Source organism: Pinus tabuliformis, chromosome 8, assembly GCF_031772625.1.
Source record: "Pinus tabuliformis cultivar Carrire ecotype Pingquan chromosome 8, CPIR1, whole genome shotgun sequence".
Taxonomy (NCBI): Eukaryota; Viridiplantae; Streptophyta; class Pinopsida; order Pinales; family Pinaceae; genus Pinus; species Pinus tabuliformis.
Window position 1 is genome coordinate 1,886,317,440 of NC_142294.1, and position 24,587 is coordinate 1,886,342,026.

A 24,587-nucleotide genomic window follows, 5' to 3' on the forward strand; every position below is an offset into this window, starting at 1 on the left:
TTTCTGTTTTATAGTGCCTTTTGAATTCGAATTCGACTATTCCCCCTAGTTCCAGTTCATTAATGCTTTCTTGGCGGCAGATTTTCTGAAATCTTTCCCATAAATAGCGTCTTAAATGCCCACCTCCCGCTCTATTTGGCCTCAAGTCAAACATCCCATCGTGAATAGTGACGTCAATTGTCGCTTCCCTTCCAACCAGCGTGGTAGCGCAGCCCTCCGTGCGTGGGTGTGGACCTTGTGGCTCTCTACTTCCATGCGCATCCCTAATATCAGGTAGCTCCCGGGCAGAATAGTCTATAGCCCCACGCTCCCTTCTAACTACTTAGAGCGCTAAGACTATCCTTCCCATGGCTATTCAGGTGGTTGCACCACCTGTGTGGGGCTCCATCCAGTCCTCCATCGTGGTTCTTGGAGAATCCCCACTGTCTGTTGCTGTGGTCAGCATCGCGCACTTCACCACTTGCAATGTGTGACCCTGGTCACTATGCTTGGCAATATGCGGTGCAAGCCAAGACAACAAACTAACCAATTCACAGCGATAGTGCTCAAACTTGTCAGTATGATCGTACGCACCTTGGCTTATCATCCTAGGTTCGTCGACGAAAAACACTTCCTTTATCTTGTCCCCTAGCTTCTTGACCTTCGCGTCCATCATAGTGCCTTTCTTCCTTAATCGTACCCTTTATTTTTCAAGTTCGCAGAGTCTAAAGTTTCACCGTTCGATTGCTTCCTCAAGTCCAATGTATTATGTTTCTTATGGTTGTGTGATTCTTCGTTCCGGGCTTTGCAACCATCGTATCTATGGCTGCTGCTATGCGTGGACTAGGCTTCATAGCGATTGAAACCTCTACTTCATACGTCAGCTTTAGAATTGCTCGTGTGGTTAGGGTCCTGCACATGGTCCTATAAGCCCATAGAACCGCTGGTATGTGAAAGTCCTAGTTAGTGTGTCTCACATGGTGGACTACATTCAGAACTTTGCACACTTTGTCAAAGGCTTCCACACGGATAATCTTCAGCACACTTGGTCTTATCATACTTTGGTGTTCGCGCCCTTTCCTTGCCCACTCCTACTGGTTGGTCCTATTTCCTATCGCGAGGATGGAGTCTGTTCATGCAGTTTGCGTATCATACGCCTGTACCCATCTGGAGAGGTGGGCGTGCGGGTTGTTTCTTCCATCATACCTGACTTCATCTACATCAGAGGCTTTCCAAACTGTAAGCGCAACATCCTTCTGCATTCCTGCCAGTTCTCAAAATTCTGTTGGTGCGTACCCCACCACCTTGTGGGCATAGCACACAATACCCATTTCAGAGCATCGAAACGTTGTTGTTCTGGTACTTCTTTTTCAAATGTGTTCAGGAAATCATCTACCATGGTCAGTCTGTCATAAAAAGGAAGATCTCTTGCCTCTGTTGCTACACAACGTAGTGACCTTATCATCATGTTGCAATTAAGTGTAGTGACCTCGTCTAACCAGTTCTGCCATATTTCTATCTCCTCGTCCGAATCTGAGGTGCAAGAGCTTTCGCACTCCCACGAAATTCTGCCATCTACTATTGGATTCACCCAATCCTGGTCTCACGCAATTATCTTGTCGATACAGTCTATATCATTATCATTATCACAGTTGAGCATCAGTTCTGTGTAGCGCGGTCCCTCCACATGTGTAGTGACTTTTTCTCAAAAGTCATCTTGCACTTCTTTAGGTTTATCACTCCACTCATATCGGTGGCCCAATCTATCCCTAGTAGCATGGGATAGGGATTGTTGTCATCAACAATCTCTATAATTTTGAAATCTGCAAGCGCGCTCACACCTTCAATATCTACCGTTATTCCCTGTAATCTTCCCATTGGTAGGATCTTTTGCTAATTCGCCATTCACAGCTGAATAGGAGACCATTGCAACGCGGTCCTGCCCATGCGCTCTCATGTCTATTTTGGAAAGACGTTCACGTCTGATCCTAGATCCAAAATCACTTGATCCATTTCATATTCTCTGATTTGTGCAATCAATCTCATCTCCCTTCCTGTTCGCGTTGTGTGTTTCTCGAGCTTCTGGACTATGCGCAGTTCCCCTGATCCGGCACATCTAGTAATGAGTTCTTGTAGCCCTTTCACCACTTTGTTGTCGTGTAGAAACTTCATGCATGTCTCCAAAAAGGTAGTAAGCATGATGTGTCCATCTTCGATTCTGCTTTGTCTTTACTACCTGAAGTGGAGGCCTTTGTGAAGCTCTTCTTAGCTTCCATGAATGTCTCCTTCACGCGTTCCAAATCAAACTCCAGTTCCTTTGTGGGAGCCATGCGAACCCAGGAACTTTCTTTGGGTTATTTTCCCTTGTCATCTCCCATCGTTATACCACTTTGGAGCACGATTTTTTCTGGGAAAACTAGTGTCTTTTCGAGCGACTAGCCCTCTAGGTTTGATAGCTACCCTAGAAACAATAGTTTAAAGCAATTCAATGATTTCTTCTATGTGTAATGGATAAGAGAAAGATAATGTGACCAACCTGGAACTTCCACTTAATCCTTTGCTTGATCTCTCTCCCCTTTGATAGAGCTTACAACTCCTCCCCATACTTATCCCGCTTGGAGAGTACCTATAGAAACACAGTAACAAAGAACCATCAAAGAATCTTGATCTATTACAACATACACATTACAGAGTCAGATATATAATGAACATATAATAGCATTCAAAAATGATATCATTCACAATTGCACCATCATATGGAAGAAAACTTGAAGAACTTTATTAAATAGAAGGGAGAATTACAACCCAGTTGTCTGATCTAGCATCATCCTCCCAGCATCAATCTCTCTTCACCTCATGAAATAGCAAGATCACACCAACAATACAATGCTCTTTCCTCAATTACAAACTATCAGCACTTTCTTGCAATTCACAACATTCCAGCCTCTGGATCTCTTAGATGAGGGATCCATTTATAGATGTGTGTAAGGGTGTGAGTCATCTCTAGGGTTTTGATTAGTGTCATTCCACTTATTACATTTGGTTCCACAAGAGAAGAGATAATTGAAGTTTAGATCCCTTACTCATCCTTGGGTGAATTCAGAGAGGCAAGTGGCAGAGGGGATGTTCCTAAAAGATTCTATGAGCATCCACTTAGCAAATTGTCCTAGACATTTGTCCATCCTCACCCATCACACCCTATAGAAGGCCTAATGAGTATGCATCACACCTGAGCAGTGTATCACTCAGTATGCATCGCACCTAACTAGTGTAGCAGTCAGTATGGTTTCTCAGGTGGAACTTTTGGGGAATGATGTAATCATATGACCATGTTCTTTTAGGGCATGAAACAACTCTTTTAGGGGTTGATGAGCCCTAGTTTATCGACATATAAGTTTGGGGTTGATGTGCCCAAATATGTCTATAACAGTTGCCCCCTAAAGCATGAAGTCGTAAATCTTGATGTCGGGTGAAATGCTTTATCATGAGGATCCGAGGTTTCGAACTGGAAGGTGACCTGTATAAGATACAATACAATACATCATCATAATATAATTTTCATCATCTAGTTGAGGCGGGCATTCCCATGCTCAGCTTTACAAATTCATTTCATGTACATAGATCAGATAGTCGTCGACAGATGTGGACTGATGCTTCTTCAGATGTAGAGTCATCATCCTTGGTTTGGATGACCATCGGTGCAACATCTTTGTACATTTTATGTTTTTATATCCCTGAATATATCGCAGCCCAGATGGATGAAACTAGATCCAGGTTCTTCAAACTCATTCAATCTTTGCCCGATGTACAAGTCAATCCATGTGAAGAGATGTTCTGAAGTCGAACATGGAAAGACATCGTCTGATTACCACCCAGTAATGTGAGTTGTTAGCAGATGCGTGAGGAATCACTGATAATGATAATGACCCTCAAGGTACTACAGTACAATTCATGTGGTGTGAATATATGATCCAATGTCAAACACCGCACAAAATCTTTCTGTCAAAGGCCATTGACGTCAACCTATCGCCAGAAGTGAGAAACTTGCCATTGAGGCATGGAAGCTTCAAAGCACTGAAAGGGTTGTTTCTAAGTCAACTTCTTAGATAATGAGATGATGTTGACAAGAAGTGAATCATCGTAGGAGGGCCTTGATGTATCCCACATCTACGACACGAAACAAAGCAAATGATTTTTCTGGACGTGGAAACGATTTGACGACACAAGGTTCAGGAATGGTAGTCATGAAAAATGAAGGTTGAAGGTATTGCAGCGGATGAGACATTAATTGGGTGGTGGTTTCTGGACTGAATGACTTCTCTTGAACATGTCGGCAACAATAAGATGAATTGGTAGGATTAACCCCAAAAGATGGATGGTATGAAAGACCAATGATGAGATGACCAGTGAACGGAGTAACCCAACCCAACTCAATCATGGTGATGAAGTGAAAGTGTCATGTTCAAGAGCGACCTGCTACCATAAATTCTACAAGTTTTCTTCCCTTTTTCCCCTGTCATTGCTGACCAGTACCTATTTATTTTTGTCAACCTTGAGGAGGATAAAATATGCTTGTTCTATAATTTTCCCTTTGAGCAAACCTATCGCTATGTTTTAACGAGTCTAGCGATAGTGAAACTTGGTCTTGTCTAGCATGGGCAAGTTCGTTGCTATTGTTTTAACGAGTTTAACGACAAGGATAACTTGGTCCTTTTCATGTTTATAGAGTTTGAAAAGGGATGAAAAGGAAACTCCAGAAGTTCATTTTCATAAAATAATCCCTTAGGTCCGAAAAATAATAAAATAATATAAAAGGGATGACTTTTCTGATCACTTTAACGAGCTGAAAAAGACAAGCGCTCGAACGTTTTCGTGAGATAATCCCTCAGGTCCAAAAAATATTAAAATCATACAGGAGGGATGACATTTCCAAGAACTTTAACGAGCTGGAAAGGCTAGTTTCTCGACAATATATTCATATTTAACGAGTTTGAAAAGGGTTTAAAGGAGACTAAGTTTTGAGGAACGAGTGGTGTCTAGGGTAGCAGCTGGTTCTGGGTAAGCTTGGAACTTTTCAAAACATGGTGATTTCTATGATGAGGTTGGCTAATAAGACCACTCATCACAACTATTCCTCAAAAATGGTATACAACCAAGTGGAAGCATATGATCAGCCAAAAGAATGGAGGTGATGAGAGGTACACAACCAAGGCTCAAAAGGTTGATAGCATGGCAATCACAAAGGTTAATTACCCGAAGGTGGGTTCATTTTTTAACGAGCTTGAACCATGGGGGAACTATGCTCAGATCGGTGGTCGAAGATGTTCAATTCACTATTTAGTACATCAGATTCTTTCGTTAGTCGTTCAACCTGTTCAAAACTCCATCAAATTGTTTAGAAATACATATATATGGACGAAAAAATGAACTAAAACTAACATTTTACTTGAAGTACATGAATAGTAACCATAAAAAGTAGTTTTACCTTTCACTTTCATCATTTCATTTCAAATTTGGGATTTTGGAGCTCTGAAGTAGTTTTCCCCCTCAAATTTCACCAGCTGATTTCAAGAGATTTTGTGGACCATTCTTCGCGCCGTCAGGACCAGGTAGGAGCTTCCCCTGAGCTCTTCATTTTCATTCCATCTTTTCTTGATTTTGAGCATGTTTTTCCACTTTTCTAGGCCCCTGGGGTTCAAAGATTTCGTTCCCCAATCATCGCACCTAGCTAGTATCGAAAGGTGCGATTCATACTGAGTTGTCAATAGGCTAGTCAGTATGCATCTCACCTTGCTCAAAGGCAGGGTGTGATGGGCGTAGAAAGGAAACTTTACACAGTGTTTTTTCATCAAATTTTTACCTGTTTTTTCTCAAAATTGGATCCTAATTCATCTATTGTTTGCATTTCAGATATTTGTTGGATCAAGATGGTTGTCACATGGCATGAATGAGAACATGAAGAAGAGGATATGATTGCTTTGCATGACCAGGGCACAGTGGATGCATTAAGAAACTGTGGCTTACTGAAGTTCTTCCGCATATCCAGCATGAGGCAACAGATCAGTTTGTTGCAGTATTTTCTCGATGCTTGGGATCCTATTGACCAGGTATTCCAGATTAGAGGTAAATCTATTCCTCTCACGGTCAAGGATATCTACTTTCTGATGGGGTTGTCGAGGCGTGGTGCCCCTCTTTCACTATCAAGATTTGCTCGTGGGGGCGAATTTGTGAAAGATTACATCCATCAGTTTTGTAGGGATGGATCTCAGCCCAGTCGAGATGGTAAGATTAACATCTGGGATGTCACTGATCGACCTTTGAGGACCATTTTATTTACCTTTGCTAGATTGGCTAGCAGTGCGGCCTTACATTTGGTGAACAGATCTTACATGCAGTATGCCCTAGAATGCCTAGAACCGAAGGTGTTCAATTGGTGTGAGGCGATACTTCCTGTCATAAAAGAACAACTCTCCAAAGTAAAGAATGGAAGAACCAAGAATTTTGGCTATGGATCCATATTGACTGCTTTTTCTTTGGAGAGGATTCCACTGATGTAGCCTCAGAACATTTCACTGGGATTGCCAGCACCGAGGGAACCACGGATGCAGAGATGGGTTGATCTTATGGCCAGACATGCCGGCCAGTCACAAATTTCCTTCTCTGATGCCTTTTTCGAGTGGTTCAACTGCCAGGAGATGGTATTTGCGGAGTATCCATACGTCGGGATGGATTTTCGAGGCGACCCGGATTTGGCATTACCAGCTAGTGAGCAGTGGAGTGCTATAGGTAAAATGATTCGACCACATCTTTGTTTTTTAGTTTTATAATGTTTTTTGTGTTTTTGATGTTACCAAGACTAATCAAACTTATATGTGTGCACAGATATTGGACCAGTGCGACTAGTGGCACGCCCACGGGCGACAGATGACGCTCCAGCAGGAGAGGCTGTAGGGAGGGCCGTCCTTCGAGATCTGGACATATCAGAGACCCTGGCAGTGTTGCAGGATCAGATCGAGGGCCTCACTCTCGGTATTCAGGATGTCAGGACCGATGAGTTACCTTTGAGGTTACAACACCATACTATTGGTGTACCGAGTCATTGGACTCAGCTCCTGCGCATGATAGCACAGGCGGTGACATGTTATAACCAACATCACTAGTCTAGGATGTTTTTCTGCATTCATTTTGAGTTCCTTGGTCAGATGACCGATTTTGTCTTGGACACAAAACATTATGTAAAAACTATAAACAACTATCTATTTTTTATTTTTGGAGTTTTATTTTGGCTAAGTGGTGAAATCCTGATGCAAATGTTGATGTGAAATGCTTTCTTTACAAATTTTGCAAATGTCTATTTAACACATAGTTTTCTAGTGAATCAGTCAATGTGTTTAAGTTTCTAGAAATGTGTTGATATTGAATGGAATCAAAGTGTATTTCCAAAATCTTAACTCTTAGGAACATGCGATAAATAGTTGGGTTCCGAATGGAATAAATGCCAGTAAGCTGTAGAATGATGAGTTGTGAATCTAGCCTGACAACAAGTCGGCATATGCCATGTGAAATGGCATCAGAGAGGAGTTCAATCAACACGCTATACTCAGCAATGTTTTTGGTCGATCGACCAATACATATCCCCCTGAAACTCACTAACTCACCGCTTGGAGTGAAAATGGCCCAGGCCGCAAAGGATAGCTTCTGCGTACTATGACTAGCTCCGTCGGTGTACCCAACAAATGGTTCAAAAAAGTTTGACATCTGCAACAAATGTGAAGTGGATTACTCAATGAAAATGAAAACTCTAAAAAGAAAACACTCATAAATGCAATAAAAGCATATGTACAATGAGTTTACTACGCTCAATCAAGCATAGTAATGTTTAAGATACAACCCGTTTCGGGGCTACGACAGTGGAATCCCATCATAATCGACCAGCTCGTAGGCTCCTTTTGTTAATACTCTTTTAACAATGTAGGGGACCATCCATAATGGTTTGAATTTACCTGCTCCTAATTTGTCAGAGTCCTAATCATAAAGCAAGACCAGGTTGCCTTCTGAGAAGACACAAGGCTTGAAATTTTTGTCATATTGCGCCTTGATGCGTTTCTTATGTGCTTCGTTAGCCAACATGGCATCACAATGGGTTTCATCCAGATGGATTAGTTCCAAGAAACGAGCCTCTTCTTTAGAAGTTTCGGGAAGTAGATCAATTGCAAGTTTGAGGGACGATATTTTGTACTGAATTAGTAAGACAGCTTCCAGACCATACACCAACTGAAAGGGCATAAATCTAGTCGCATTTCTCACTGAAGTCCTATATGCCCACAAAGCTGAGTATAGGATTAAATGCCAATTCCGTTTGTGGACTCCAATCATTCTCTGCCGCACGCGCTTAAGGACTTTGTTGATCGCCTCAACTTGTCCGTTAGCCTGTGGATAATATGGAGTAGAACTATCATGGGACAGTCCTAATTTGGTAGTCAATTCGATCATCATGTGATTACGAAAATGTGGTCCATGATCTTTGACTATAGCCTGTGGTACACCAAATCTAGAAACTACATGATTAAAAAAGAAAAGTGTTGTTGTTTCGCCGCTATTTTTTAATGTAGGCATCGCCTTAGCCCATTTTGTAAAATAGTTGACAGCAACTATAATATACCCATGCTCCCCGGCCAAGGTGGGGTTACATGTCATGAAATCAATGCCCCATTCAGCGAATGGCCCAATAGAAACTACTGGATCTAGTGGTGTAGGTGGTAATCTGGTTTTGCAATAAAAAATCTAACAAGCATGGCAACTTCTGACTGCAGTTATACAATCTCTGAATATGGTGGGCCAGAAGTAACCTACTCGTAAGATTTTTTGTGCAGTCACGTAACTAGATAGATGCCCCCCACAAGCACCTTAATGACAATCATTCAAAACTTTTTCGGCCTCCTCATGCGTGAGGCACCTTCGCAGAACTGTATCGACACCATGACGGTAAAGTGTATCACCAATGATTAGATAATCCTTGGCTTGGTATCGAGTACACCGTTGTTCAGAGTGAGAGGTCTTGGGTCTAAAATTTTTGGTTTGGAGATAGACCAGTATATCTCCGTTCCATGGATCGCTTGACGACATCAGAAATAGAGTCTCATCCATGATTGATTCTTTTGATGTTAAATCGTTGGATGATGAGGGAAGGTCACAAAGTAACTCTGCAAAGATGAGAGATTTCTTTGATTTGGATTTGGTGAATTCCAAATCAAACTCTTGCAAAATTTCTATCCATTTGGAATATTTTCCCCCTAGTAATTGACGCGACAGAATGTAGTTCATAGGGTTGCAATCTGACACAATGGTAGTTTTGCGAAAGAGGACATAGTGTCGAAATCTCTGTACCACTTGAACGGCTGCTAAAGCCAACTTTTCAACATAAGAGTACTTGCTTTCTGTATCATTAAGATTGCAACTTAAATAATATATAGGATGTTCTATTCCATTATCTTCTTGCACTAAAACCATGGCGATGGTTGTATCTGTAGTGGCGAGATACAGGTTGAAGTCTTTTTGATAGTCAGGAGCATACATTAATGATGCTTTTATCAGGGAATATTTTAAAGCATCAAAGGAAGCTTGTGCAACCTGATCCCAGTGGAAGGGTACTCCTTTTTTCAAAAGATGTGTATAACCTTTAGCGAGTTCAGCATAATGTGGAATGAACCTCCTCAAAAAGTTAGCTTTCCCTTGGAGTCTCTGAATTTGAAGCAAATTTGAAGGTGGAGGCATGTCAAGGATTGCCTGAACCTTAAAAGGGTCGAGTGGAATTCCATCCTTAGAAACTATGAAACTAAGTAATTGACAAGAACCAACACAAAACACACACTTGTGTGGATTGAGTTGTATTTTGTAGTGTCAACAACGTAGAAATATGGCTCTCAAATGTTGCGGATGATCAGTCTACTTTCGCGAATGAGCCGGTAAATCATTGAGTTACAGTTGAACGATGTGTTTGATGTCATGGAAGGCATAATTCATTTCCCTCTGAAAATATGCCCCTGCGTTCTTCAGACTGAATGATAATTATGATATGCGAATGTGCCCCACGGACATATAAATGCAGTTTTTGACTAGTCCTGTGGGCAGATATTTATTTGATTGTATCCGGGAAATCCATCCATAAATGAAAAGATTTCACATCTGGCACATTCATCAATAATCTGGTCGATAAAGGGCGTAGGATAGTTTTTCTTTGGACACGCTTGATTTACATCCCTATAATCAACACACGCTCTAATTGTTCCTTGTTTTTTCATTACAGGAACAATATTCGATACCCAATTAGTGAGAGGAACAGGGTAAATGAAACCAGCATGCAAAAGTTTTTCAAATTTTGCCTTAATGGCAGCGGCTTTCTTCGGATCGACTGGTCGAAGCCGTTGTCGTACTAGTTTGACATCTGGATACATCTTGATTTCATGTTCAACAATTCTCGAGTCAATGCCTAGCATTTTTTCATATGACCATGCAAATAAATCTCTGAATTCGCGAAAGAGAGCGCAGTAAATTTCTAGTTCTGATGGAGAACAAGATTTTCCAATGTGAATATTCTCTACAACATTAGGTTTGGTTGAAATATTAATGGCAATAGTTTCTTCAATGTTGGACAGATTTCACTCAGAATCTACTGTATTTACAGTATTTGACAAAAAAATAAAAAATTGAAGGATGATTGAGGTCGTTCAAATAATCTTCATTGTCATCTCAAAGGTGGGAACGATGGTGGTAATCTTCCCACGGCGTCTCTCCTATCATCATTGATTGGATGATTCCTTCGTCTGTAGAATGTATACGAGACCAAGGATCAGAAGAGGTACCATATTCTAAAGACCTATCTATCTAAACACTCGTTGAGTGTTGATCTGGGTTTTCCGCCCAAGCCCAGAATATTGATTGCTACAAATATTCTATGGGGCTTGGTGGCAACACCTCGTGGTGATCTGCACTATCAAAATGGTCGGAGTTCTTCTTAATCTTAGTTGATGTAGAAGAGATCATATGACAAGTTTCCACTATGGCCACTTCTGCAAGACCAGATGGAGGCAAGAGGGAAAAAGTGCCCATTAAGGAAGGGTCTTTTAGGAGACCTACTCTGACATTTTGAAGCGATTGAGAACTTCCATGGATCAATGGAATGTTTCCAGTAGCTTGTGAACTGTTAGGAAAAAAGGCTAGTTGGTCAAAAATTGTGATTCCACCTTGGAAGGGAAATGCAATCTTCCTAAATTATGTAGACACAACGAGAGCCATAGCATAAATCCAGGGCCTTCCCAGTAAAATATTGTAATCAAGGTTTCCATCAATGACCTCGACTTCAATTTCTACCGTCTTGCCCCCCAGTTCAACTTGCAAGCCACTTAAAATCCCATACAAAGTGTATGTTCTTCCATCGAATGCTTTTAATGTTGTTGATGATCACGACAAGGGTGGTGAACCAAGAGTTTTCCAACAACTCATTAACATAATACGGGTAGATGCCCCCTCATCAATGATAGTTCGATGAACAGTTTTATTGAGGGATTTCACCCGTATAAGGAAAGCGATTTGGGTTGGTAACTGAGGTGTATATCCTTTATGATTAAACGCCACAAGATTGGAATCCGCTGGATCAAACCCGCCTATTGCTGATAATAAAGCCTACTTTTGGGAGGGACAATTTTGCAATACCTCAAGTGTCGACATAGCGGATGTCGATTGAGCTAGATCCTCCACTATATTATAGTTTTGAGTAGCTTGACCACGAGGATTAAATGTCGATTTATGTATGACTCCCTTTGGCGGCTTTATAGCTAATTCAGGAATAATGGGTGGAATAATTTTTGGAAAAGTTGTTGTCGAACCACTAGGTTGATCTGTAGCCTGGTTGTTTGATGACAATGTATCCCCATAATCTTTATTCCTTGTCGATATCAAAGCATCATTTTGTTTGTTTGAGATGGATAGCATAAGCACTTGGGATGTGGAAGCATGATCGATAGCAACCAGATTAGTTTTTGGGTTCGGAAACGGATCAGTCAACACCACTGAGGTATTTGAAGCCTTTAAAAATTTTGCAACCTCAACTCGATGTGGACAATCTCTCGTATAATTCTCCTCGTTACATATGTAACATGGAAAACGAGGAGGTTTCTTTGGCCCAGCAGGGTTCTCAGAAGATTTTTCAGGAGTTGAATTCTCCTGTTTCTTCTTATTATTTTTCCCTTTCTTCTTGCCCCCTAGTTGCTTTGGATTTTTGCCTTTGTCAGATGACACGACATTAATCTCTGAGGCAAGAGGTTTGTCATTTGCATTCTGACTAGAAACAACAAGAGCTTTACTAGATGGAGCCCTTGCGGTTTGCGTGCTTGAGGCACTGATCATGCCGTCACTGGCATGAGAGTCCCTATTCAATTTAGGAGGAGGTGGAACAGAAAATTCTAGTCTAGGAGCATTAGGAATTTTGTCATAGAGTGTGCCAAATTGAGTATAGATCAAGTCTAAATATTGGGCACGAGCAATGACTTGCTCTTCAGTGATAACTCCTCCTTTCACCACGTCCTCATTGATAGATGGCAATAAGGACTTAATGAACCACTAGGCTAAAAGTTGATCAGGAACATACATCTTTACCGTTTGACGACGATGCCGCCACTCATGAATATGATCATATATGTGAGTGGTCGTGGTCTGTTTAAAGTTAGTAAGGAGTTCTGTTCCTGTTTTGTACCTAATGGGTAGTTGAAAATGGGTTAGAAAAGTAGTGGCAAGGGTGGTTAAGTTATCAAACAAAGCTCTAGGAAATTTAATATACCATTTTGCTGCCAGACCAGTGAGCATTCTCTGAAAAAGGTGAAGCCTAATCGAATCATCATTCAGGGTGTTAGATGAGAACCACAAATGAAAATTCATTACGTGATTCGATGGATCCTCACCTGGATTTCCATTAAGTTTATGAATGCCAGAGGGAAGTTTATGAGGAATCGCTAGCCACCAAGGGGTGTATGCAATTGGATCATTAGTCAGCCGGTTCAAATCTGGTAATTCTAGAGTTGCTACAAAAGGCAACTGCTGATTCAGGTTTGGTGAAGCATACCTGGGATAAGATGGAATCGCCTAAGCAGTAGATCTTTGCATACCAGCATAATGTATCTGATGCTGGTAACTTTGATAAGGTTGTTGGACATAACCAGTATAGTGTGGTTGTTGATAAATGTTTTGAAAATGTGGTTGTCCATTACCTACAAAGCCTTCTTGCTCAGGTCCTCGGTAGGCTTGATATTGACCAAATCTAGTTTGAGCTTGTAAACCAAGCCTAAGCTGAGGTTGGGTTTGCTAGAATTGTGGTTGTTGGTATTGTACCAGCCATGGTTGTTGGACCATTTACTATTGCCCAATACTTGAAGATTGACCAAGATGCGGAGTGACAATACTGGTTTGAGCCTGAGTCATTCCAGATAAGGAAGCACTAACCTGAGGTTGCGATTGAGCCGTAGAGACAAGAGGCTATTGTATTGCAACTTGAGAGACTTGAGATTGAGACACAACAGGTAATGCTTGTACTTGCGACATAGTCACAATAATAGGTGTAGTGGGAATATTCGACATAGGTTGGATTGGTTGCATTGAATATACAACCCTTGGTTGTTGTGGAAATATTTTTTTTTTCTCAATTAGTATACTCCTATTATTTATACAAAAAGTGTTACAGCAAGGCAGTGGCCTCGAAGATTCTTGCCATAAAGTTGGCATTTTACAAAATAATTCTTGGCATCAGCTAGCGGAAGACTTACAACAGAGTTTTTAACTTCTAGGAACATTGACCATTCCATAAAACTCCAAAACTAACCATACAGTGATCCATTGCTAATCATAAACAAAACATTAACAGAATCCAACATGTGAACTGGACAGAGACCTGAAACATGCACGAACACAGTGAATCAAAAGGGAGGCGAACTCCTTCTTCAGATGCAGAACAAAAATGGAGGCACGGGCTGGTTCATTCGTCATCTGAGGTAGATGACTGTTCCTCAATGACCCAACACCCAAATTGATCTGAGTCATTTGAGTCAGACGGATGGACCTCTGAGCCTGAAGGCTCTCCTCTTGCTGGCAGGCTCAGACCTGCATTGGCTTCAGAATTCACCACAGAAAGACCTCCTGTGACTTGGCACTGGTTAACATTTGGATTTGCCATCCTCTGATCTACAGGAACCTCAAGATGAGCTGCTCCCGAACCCCTGGTGTTCTCACACTTTTCAATCGTTACCGAGACTATGAAGGAGGAGTTTGCCAGGGAACACGGAATGCGGAAACGGGCAGTGGGATGTGCATTATGCTCACAGTCTTCGATCCTAACTCACCCTCTTCCCCTGCCCCTGCCACTTCTGGTGGCTGGATAATTGAAGCGACCGAACTCCAACGCATCCGAGGATGGGTCCGAGGTGGGGGAGGAGTGCTGATGGGTGGCGCGACCGCGGGAGCCGCCTCGCCTACTCCCCATTCTGGGCCTTTCTCGTGGCATAGTGATATACCGAGGAGTGACAGAGGGGCGAATGCACAGAGGGGGATAACAGAAAAACGAATGCTCAGAGAGAAGCGGAGACGGAGCCCAGACAAAGCTGTGAGCCCCTGGAGCCGGAGCCGAGCGGAAGACGAAGATGGAGAAGGCTCTTGAGACCCAACCGAGACTGACTAACAGAGACGAACTAACAGAGAGGCTCAGAGAGACGCTCAGAGCAGCGACCTTTATGGAGTTGAAGGCCTGCAACGGAACCGTGGGAGTGACGAACAGCCTGAGAGCCATCGCGCAGTTAACCAGGAGCCTGAAGGACAACATTAATGCTGCCATTAATAGAGGTGTGCGAGACCAGCTCTCCATCCCATAAATATTACCAGTGGCGCAATTGGGCTGCCACCTGCCCACTCGACGCACCTCCATCGTACCCTTTAGCTTATCAATCACCCGCATATGGGAGAAAGTAGACCTGTTGCACCAAAGAAGTGCATTCATGTTTGAGTTGTTCATCATCTGAGTCACCGAGAGGTCCTGAGAAATATGGGATCTACTAGTTTATCCCTTGATTGGCTAGTCTATCTGCTACTTTGTTGGCAGTGCATCTTACATGCTTGAAGGTGATGCTTTGGGGATTCCGGAGCTGTTCCTCCAAAAGTTCCAATCTACTGAGCAGCCTCCAGCTAGAAGCTATCTTGGCTACCGAGGTACCTGCTTGAATCCTGGTGGCTGCTGTTATTAGGATAAGGGAGTCTCCCTCGACCTCTAATGGGAAGAAGTTTTTTTGATCTGCAATGCAAATCCCTTTCCACAGTCCTTCCAATTCAGTAGCATTGTTGGTGTCTTTGCCAATGGTTCCATAGTAGATATGCAGTGCTGCGCCCACATCGTTCCTGAAGACCCCCCCAAAGCCCGTCGGCCCAGGATTGCCCTTGGCTGCCCCATCAAAATTCAATTTGTATGAGTTGAATGCAGGAGGAGACCAAGTGAGAGGAGAGGCAGAACTAGTTGGAGGACGAGCTTTGACATGGGCCAAGAAGGACAAGTCCACATTCCAGGCGTTCATGATGAGGCATTCCTGAGGTGATTCTGGCAGATCTGTGTCTTGCCAGTGTCTGATAGCTAGAGTTTGTTGGAGATTTTGCTTCATAAAAAGCCACAGAGTATCAATTGGCCTGCTGATATTGTTAAAAATTCTATTTTTCCTTTCCTTCCAGAGTATTCAGTAGAGAAGCCTCGGATTAGATTCCAAAAAGAGTTTAGAAGAGGGATTTGAAAAGGGTGCTTTGGCCATTTTCTAATGGTATCTGTTATATCTCCCATCCGTTCTCCTGATCTTCTATTGCATTGTTCAGTTTTCTCCCATAATTGAGTAGCTAGAGGACAAGTCTCCATGAGATGCATGATGGATTCAGAGTTGAGATTGCAGTTGGGACATCTCGATGGGCCAATGAATCCCCTTTTTTGCAGATTGTCCCAAGTGAGGATATGCCTCTTTCTTAAGAGCCATAGAAAGGTGGAGACCTTAGGCCATATTCCTGGTTGCCAGACCCGTTCCCAGAGCTGATCCTTGTCTGTCTGAGTGGTTGAGTAGCGAAGCTGGTAAGCTTCCTTGGTGGTAAACATTCCTCTTGGCATATGTCCCCATCGTAGTTTGTCCTACTGATCTGAGTATTTGATTCTTCTTTGATTTAACTCCTGATCGATCTCATTATAGGTTTCCCCTTGCCAGTTGGCCTGCCAGGTGCTAGCAGGCTTCCATAGTTGAAAGTCTTGGGGCGTTTGCTGCTGCCAGAATTGATGAACATGGGTGAGATTTTCTTGCTGCATAGAAACCTGCCAGATTGGCTTGTGGAAAAGAGAGGCTAGTTTTGGGAGCTGTTGCCAAGAGTCCTCCCAGAACCTAGCTATGGTTCCTGAATGAATTTCCCAGAAGCTATGCTCTTGAATGAAGGCACTGTGAAGCTTGGCAGCATTCCAAATCAAAGAGCCTAGGGTTGTAATGCTAATTCTTATGAGGTCATTCCATTGACTTCCTGGGGCATATTTTGCTTTCCATAGCCGCGCCCAGGGTATTTGTGGTTTGGAGATCCAATTCCACCATATACGGGTTCCCATTGTGTTGTTGTTTTGGAGACGATCCCTTAATCCGAGCCCACCCTCTGATTTTGGCTGGCAGACCTCCTTCCAATTAACAAGAGCCCATTTCCTATTGAGACCAGAAGATCCCCACAAAAAGTTTCTCTGAAGATTGTGGATTGCCTTAACGACCCATTTTGGCACTGCTAGAATAGAAAAAAGATACAGAGGCATGGCCTGGAGAACAGATTGGATCAAAATGAGTCTACCGGCCATATTGAGAGAGCGGAAAGTCTAGGACGAGAGCCTTGAATCCAATTTGTCGAGAAGAGTCCTCCAGGAGGCGTGTTTTATGGCAGAGTCCAACAAAGGAGCCCCCAGGTATTTTGAGGGTACCACTGCTATAGAGAATCCCAGAATACGAGTGATGTTCCTTTGAGTGGTGGCAGGGGTATTGAAAAATAAGAGTTGGGATTTGGAGGCATTAATAGAGGTACCAGAGGCTTCAGAGAAGAGAGAGAGCAGAGTTTTGAAGGCTTTTGCCTCTTGAGTGGAGGGGTGGCCAAAAAGCATAGTATCGTCTACAAACTGTTGGTGGGATATGGGATGAAGACCATGGAGAGAAATGCCTTTTAGAGCTTGAGAGGAAATGGCAGAGTGAAGTAGACGACTGAGCCCTTCTGCCATGAGGACAAAAAGGAAGGGTGATAGGGGATCCCCATGACAAATACCACGTGAGGGGCGGAAGGGTGATGAGGGGGAGCCATTGAGTAGGACCGAAAAACAGGGAGAGGAGATGAGATTCATGATCCATCTTGTCCAAGTGGCATTGAAGCCAAATGCCAATAACATCTGATGAATATAGTTCCAGCTAAGTTTGTCAAAAGCTTTAGAGAGATCAAGCTTTAGAATCATACATGGCTTTTTCATAAGCTTCAGAGAGTGGATTACTTCATTTGAGAGAATAATGTCGTCCATTATCTGACGCCCTTCTACGTATCCAGTCTGCTCCGGCGAGATGAGAAGAGGGAGGAGAGGTTTGAGCCTGTTCGCCAGTACTTTGGAGATGAGCTTGTAGATGACGTTGCATAATGCAATCAGCCTTTATTTTTCGGGCGTATTTGGTTCATCCCCTTTAGGTACTAGCTCTAAGAAAGTGGCATTTAGGGAGGGGAGAATCCAGTGCATAGATCTTGATTCCTCCACTAATTCCCATACCTCTATCTTGATGAGCTCCCAAAACTTGTGAAAGAAATTGGCGGTGAAACCATCAGGACCAGGTGCCTTGCCATCCTTGAGTTGGGCCATCATAGCTTCTACTTCCTATAGTAAAATAGATTGGAGCAAATTATTGTTGTGGTCCTCCGTTATGATTTTAGGAATGTGCTGCGTGATAGTTCTAATGGCTTGATTTCTGCTTCCTGGAGGCTCCCTAAGATTTTCCTGAAAGTACTCTTTAAATTCCTTTTCCATGTCTTCATGCACTTCTAATCTTTCCCCTTGACGATTGTTGATGAATGCAATATTGTTGTGCATTCTTCTTTGAATGGCAGATCTATGGAAGAATTTTGTATTCTTCTCCCCTTCCTTGAGCCACCAGATTCTGGACTTTTGTCGCCACAGGATTTCTTCTTGCTGCCTGCGTGCCTCAATTTTAGTCCAAAGGGTCTGCTCCTGATGCGCCTGCTCTTCTATCCTACCCTCCAAGATGATAGTCTGTTGAAGTGAACACATTTTTTGTTCCAAATTTTCCTGATTCTCAAAAATGTTGCCAAACTGAGTACGGTTCCAAACTTTGAGAACTTGTTTTAGGTTTTTTAGTTTCTGTTGGAATTGGAACATTTTGGCTCCTTCAGGTGGGGTAAAGGATTTCCAGGCCTCACTGACCACTACTTTGAAGTTAGGATTTGAGAACCAGAAGGCTTCAAATCGAAAAGGTTTGTTGCATCTTGTACCTGGCCGTGACCATTGTAACATAATGGGCCAGTGATCTGATCCTCCTTGGGGCAATATGGAAGCATGAAAGTCCCCTCCCAGGTGTATGGCATTGTCCGAGATGAGGAACCGATCTAGCCTGGAAGCAATATGTTGAGTACCCCTCCGCTTATTGGTCCAGGTATATACACCATTGGAAGTCTGAATATCCATTAATTGATTGCTTTGAATAAATTCTTTGAAGCCGCTATTGTCACCTTCTAACCTTGATCTGCCACCGTGTTTCTCCTCCAGCGTCTTTATGATGTTGAAGTCACCGCCACCAATCTAGAGGGGGAACTACCTATTAGAATTGAGAATGGTTAGAGTATCCAAAAGTTCCAGTTTTTGCTGTAAATTTTGTGGAAAATATACATTTGAGAGATGCCAGTGAATGTTTGTTCCGATGAGATGGAAGGACGCTTGGATGAGGAAGTGGGTAGCATAAAAGTCTTGAAGAGTGAGAACCTATGGGTTTCACATAATTTCCAGTCCTCCGGAAGCTCCGGAGGTGTCTACTGAAACTGAGTAGCTGCCTGACCAGACCTTATTAAGGATTCTTTCTATAGCAGTGTTATTACTTTTCGTTTCTTGAAGAAAAACTAATGATGGTTTTTCTTGCTGGATCAAGTTTTTTAACATTCTGTGTTTTGAGGGGCTATTGAGCCCTCTCACATTCCAAGAGATGAGCTTCATGAGGAACAGTGGGGTTGGGGTTTGTAGAACTTTGTCAACTTAGGGAATCGCCCGGATTCCATTAGTATTTCTCCTACGATAATGGTCCTTTGCAAATCCGTTTTGTGCCCTCTTTTCTTCGTTTCTTTTAGAATTTTTTTCCATCCCAGGGGCTTCCTGCTTGTATACCTAGACATTTATTGTGCTGAACTTTGGTGAGAACTCCTTCCAGCCTTTTGATTTTCCATGGGGGTATTGAATTGTATTCTTTCTGCTTGCATGCTGTTTCCAATTTGAGGATATCCAGACCTTCCAGACTAACATTCTCTGGATCCTCGTCCATTATTGTGGGAGTATTCTGATCTTCCATGGATGCATTGTCATGCAGACTAAGAGCTAGAGCAGCATCTAGCTCCATTGAAGAAGACTGCTGGCCAGACTCTGGAACAGTTTTCTCCGAGGTAGAGGGATTTAGGCCAGTATCTGGAACAGGTTTCTCCGAGTCAGAGGATATTAGTAGGCTGGAGGGAGCGGAGGCTGAGGATGGCCAAGAAGATTTGATAATCTAGGAGGATGAGGGTGGGGAAGGGATTGCCTGAGGATCTGAGCTTTGATTCTCTGAGGGATCTTGAGAGGAGAATATTATAAATCTATTCTGGGATTCAGGCTTTTTGGGGCTTTCTGGGGCTGCGAGATTTTTCTTTTCATGCCGCCGACGATTAGGGACTTTAATGAATCCTTCAGAGTCTTTGTTAGTTTCATTAGCAGAGGTTTTGGGCAGAGTGTTCAGAGGACAGTCCCGGAAGAGATGGCCATGTTCATGGCATTTTCGACAACGAAAAGGGATATGCTCATAGTCTAATGGTTGAATCCATTCAAAATCATCATGAAAGAGACTTACGGAGTCTGCAAGAGCTTTGGTCAGATGCATTTGGATGCAGATCCTGGCGTATGAGGTGTATCTTCGAGTTTTGGTTTCCTCAGCAACTTTGATGAAAACCCCCAAGCTATTGCCGATGTCCGTTAGCGTTTCCTCTTTCCAGTATTCCACAGGAAGGGAGTACATACGTATCCATACTGGAGCCCAACTGAAATCTTCCTTATCTGGGTTAAACCTAGCTTTCCAGTCACGAAGGTACAGACCTGAGGAGTTAAAGAAGTACGGGCCGCCTTCAAATATGCGAGATTTGTCCTCCACGCAGTGGAAAATGGCCATAAAGAAGCCTTTGGGGCCAAGCTGCAGAGTGACTTGTCCTTTGGGCTTCCATTTTGAAGCGATCCAGCCCTGCAGAGCCTTTTCAGTTGGCCAAAATCTGAGGAATTTGCCTATGAGTGCATGGTCCTACATAAATTGAATTTCGTTGTTGATTCGATGACTGGGGAGATCGACTTTGATTCATTCTGCAGCTTTCGGGATGCATGTTGCCGAGGTCGCCTTTGGCTGTGACGTTGGAGACTTTTGGTTCACGCCTTTGTCTTTGGCATTCGCTTCACGTGCTGCTGAGGGGTCAGCTTCATTATTGACTGGTTCAGATCCCTGATCTGTTTCTGGGAAAACGCCAGGAGGGAACAGAGGTACTGCAGGCCTGGAAATGTCAGAGGTGGAAGCATTGAAAGGAGGGGGGGAAGATCTTGCCCCTCCGGAAGGCGCATCCATGGGAAAGAAGTCAATAGGAGTGCTGTGGCCTGAGCTTTGAAAGCCAAGAGAAGGCAGGGATTAGGGTTATCTCATAAGGAGCAGAGCGAGGCATTCATAGAGCCGACCCTTGTGGCAGTATTGGTATTCAACCACTAGATGTAATTCTAGTTTGACCTGATTTTTTTTGTAAACTCTCATATGGTTGTTCCCTAGGAGGAAACAATGAAAAAGCATATTGCCCTCCATATGGCAGCAGTCCAGTGTTCAAAGGATATACCGGTCTTTGAAGACTGGCCTGCCCAAATTGATACTGACATGCAAGATCAAATTACTGAGTTTCAACATAAGAAATACCATATGGGACTCTGGATGAATAAATAGGAGCAGACCATGTTGCCGAAGCAGCCCCTGAGTGGACTCCAGCTAGTGATTGATAACTAGCTGGAATAGATGGTATACCAGCAAACATTGTAGGAATGGCAGCAGGAAGTTCTGTCGTAGCTGCATCAGATGACACAGTCCTAGATGTTGATGGTTGCTCAGACATGTTTAGTCTATCCAAAAGATTTCCTAGCGATTCGACAAGAACTTGTGATGAAGGATGATTAAAAGAACCAAACTCGGGAGTAGAAGGATACAAATGAAATCCAGTTCCAAAATGTAACGGAGTACTGGATGGAGGATCCTCTACTATCTCCTCTATAGCAATCTGACCAAGTGGAAGAGGTAGACCATCAGGTCCGTAAAAGATTTCTGGAGCGAAAGAAGGTATAGCTTCTGCAATGACAGATACTGGAGGGGTGACACCTTATGAACTCTGAAACTGAACTTCTAGATGTTCAGGTAAGGGAACTTCAGTCTCAAAGGAAGGTTCTTGAACAACCACTGGTTCTAATGTAGCGTCGGTTTGAACTAAGATGGGTTCTGGATCAACTCTAGATGGAGTTGTTTCAGGTATAGAAGTATCTACCATTACACTAGGATCAATTCTAATGTCCTCTTGTAACTGTGGAAGTTCTTCTCTAAAGGCAAATGTACCAGAAATGATCGGGGTAACTGTAGTCTCTGACGATGTTGAAAAAAAAGTTTCAAATAAACCAGATGAATTGGACTCAGTTAAACGAGACCATTTTGCCTGGATTGGCTTCATTTCCGAAGTTAAAGACGGTTGACTCACTAGTCTCCACGAGCGATGGGGTTTGGATTGAATTTCTTCCACGATTTCGGATTACCTGATCAACTCAAAATTAAGGGGGAAAATGATGTTATTCCAAATTCAATTAATTTTAAAGATGCTTTGACACAACTTTGCTTTTTTAGTTTTTAAGAGTCGAGAAAAAGCTAAAGATGACTCTAGTCCCCTTCGATTTTTAATGAGCCTGAAGTGACAAGTGCTCAGATGGACCTTTTCTTTTAAAGAGTCGAAAAGGAATGAAAGTGACTACTCTAGAAATCTAGACAGAGGGATTACCAAACCAATCGCAAAACTGCAATATACACCTTGGTGATAAATTAAAGAGAAATTACCAAGGACTTATGTATGGCAATCAATCTTCCCAAATGCTGTGTTCAGTGCATTGTGATCAATAAGGCAGTAGACTCAGCTTCCTATGGATAAAGGATATAAGCCTATTGTGGTCTCCCAATATATACGCGACGGTATGGGGAGCACAAGTCCGTGCTAGCACTTGTCGTATCAAGGAGGAGGAATCACCCAACCTTCAATGAAAATGATAGTTACTAGTTTTTACGACACCGAAACACGTCTCTAGCCTAGACCTCTAGATGTGTTGTGTTAAGTTCCAAAGCATTGTTAGGTTCATTGAAATTTATTTTAAAGTTGATCTTGTTTAAATTTTTCCTTTCAATGGTTCACCGTGTGATGATGATTTTGAAATTCCTAAAATGCAATCTACAATGATAAACAATCTTTGTTTATTTTGAGCAATGAAAATCCTAGCTACTAGGGAAAGAAGATTACAATTCTTTCAAACAAAGAGCAAAGAGCACACACTAGTGCATTTTCCTAAATCATTTTTCGCACACAAACTAAATGCAAATGCAAATGCATGTATTCATTTTTTGTTTTCCTTAATGTGAAAAATTCCAGAAAGGAAAACTAAATGCAGCAAAGATCTGAAATATTTCTTTCAAAATGGCATTTCGACAATTTCTTCTTCAAAAGAGAAAGGAAGACTAAACGACACTTTTCAATTTTGAATAAAAACAATGCTTTCGTCACTTCGAATATCAAAAAATCAAACCAAATACATGATGAAAAGTTCAATCGACTATTCAGGGAAGGAAGAATCCACGACACTTCTCTTTTCGACACAAAACGACAGTTACAACACTTTTTGCATCAAAGCGACAAATCGATTTAAACAACTTTTCGACAAAGGATTGTAAATGATGAACAAATACAAAAAACATTCACTAATCCTAATCAATGGAGGCTGATCTATGTGATGCAAGTAGGCTTCAGTAAGGAGGCACTGTTCATAAGCAACAAAACAACCAAACAAAACTGAAAACAAGGTCAAAACCCTCAATTTCTAGAATGGAAAAAGAGTTCACTCAGTCATTGCACCTGGGCTTCACAGAAATTGAGATGCATCACACTTACTACACTCAAGAAGTGCTATGCATACTGAGTCATAGTGGGAGACAGTGTGATGGTCCAGGGAGCGCAACTGAGATGGGTTTTGGCTCAGATGTGTAGTTGTTTTCAATGAGTTAAGGTGGGTTTTGATGAACACTAAAGAGAAAAGCATGAAGGAATGTCTTGAGAGGTTACTGAGCTACCAAATGGGCATCTAGATGTGCTTTCAAGTCAGATGTTCAATTCATAAACTAAACCAAAGATTGATTGAAGCAGCATTCATCTACTATGCAATTGCAGAGCAAGAACAGTTCGAAAGCTACCTGGCTAACTTCAGGGTCTGTCTATAGTTTATCAAATTGAAAATCAAACAAACAATAACAACAAACAAACATCTATCCATTCCCCAGTGGAGTCACCAATTTGTTTATGGGAAAACTAGTGTTTTTTCGAGCGACTAGCCCTCTAGGTTTGGCAGCTACCCTAGAAACAGCAGTTTAAAGCAATTCAATGATTTCTTCTATGTGTAATGGTTAAGAGAAATATAATGGCACCAACCTGGAACTTCCGCTTAATCCTTTGCTTGATCTCTCTCCCCATTGACAGAGCTTGCAACACCTCCCTGTACTTATCCCGCTTGGAGAGTACTTGTAGAAACATAGTAACAAAGAACCGTCAAAGCATCTTGATCTATTACAACATACACATTACAGAATCAGATATATAATGAACATATAATATCATTCACAAATGATAACATTCACAATTTCACCATCATATGGAAGAAAACTTGAAGAACTTTATTATTTAAAAGGGAGAATTACAACCCAGTTGTCTGATCCAGCATCATCCTCCCACCATCAAGCCCTCTTCACCTCATGAAATAGCAAGACCACACCAACAATACAATGCTCTTTCCTCAATTACAAACTATCAGCACTTCCTTGCGATTCACACATTCCAGCCTCTAAATCTCTTAGATGAGGGATCCATTTATAGATGTGTGCAAGGGTGTGAGTCATCTCTGGGGTTTTGATTAGTGTCATTCCACTTGTTACATTTGGTTCCAAAAGAAAAGAGATAACTGAAGTTTAGATCCC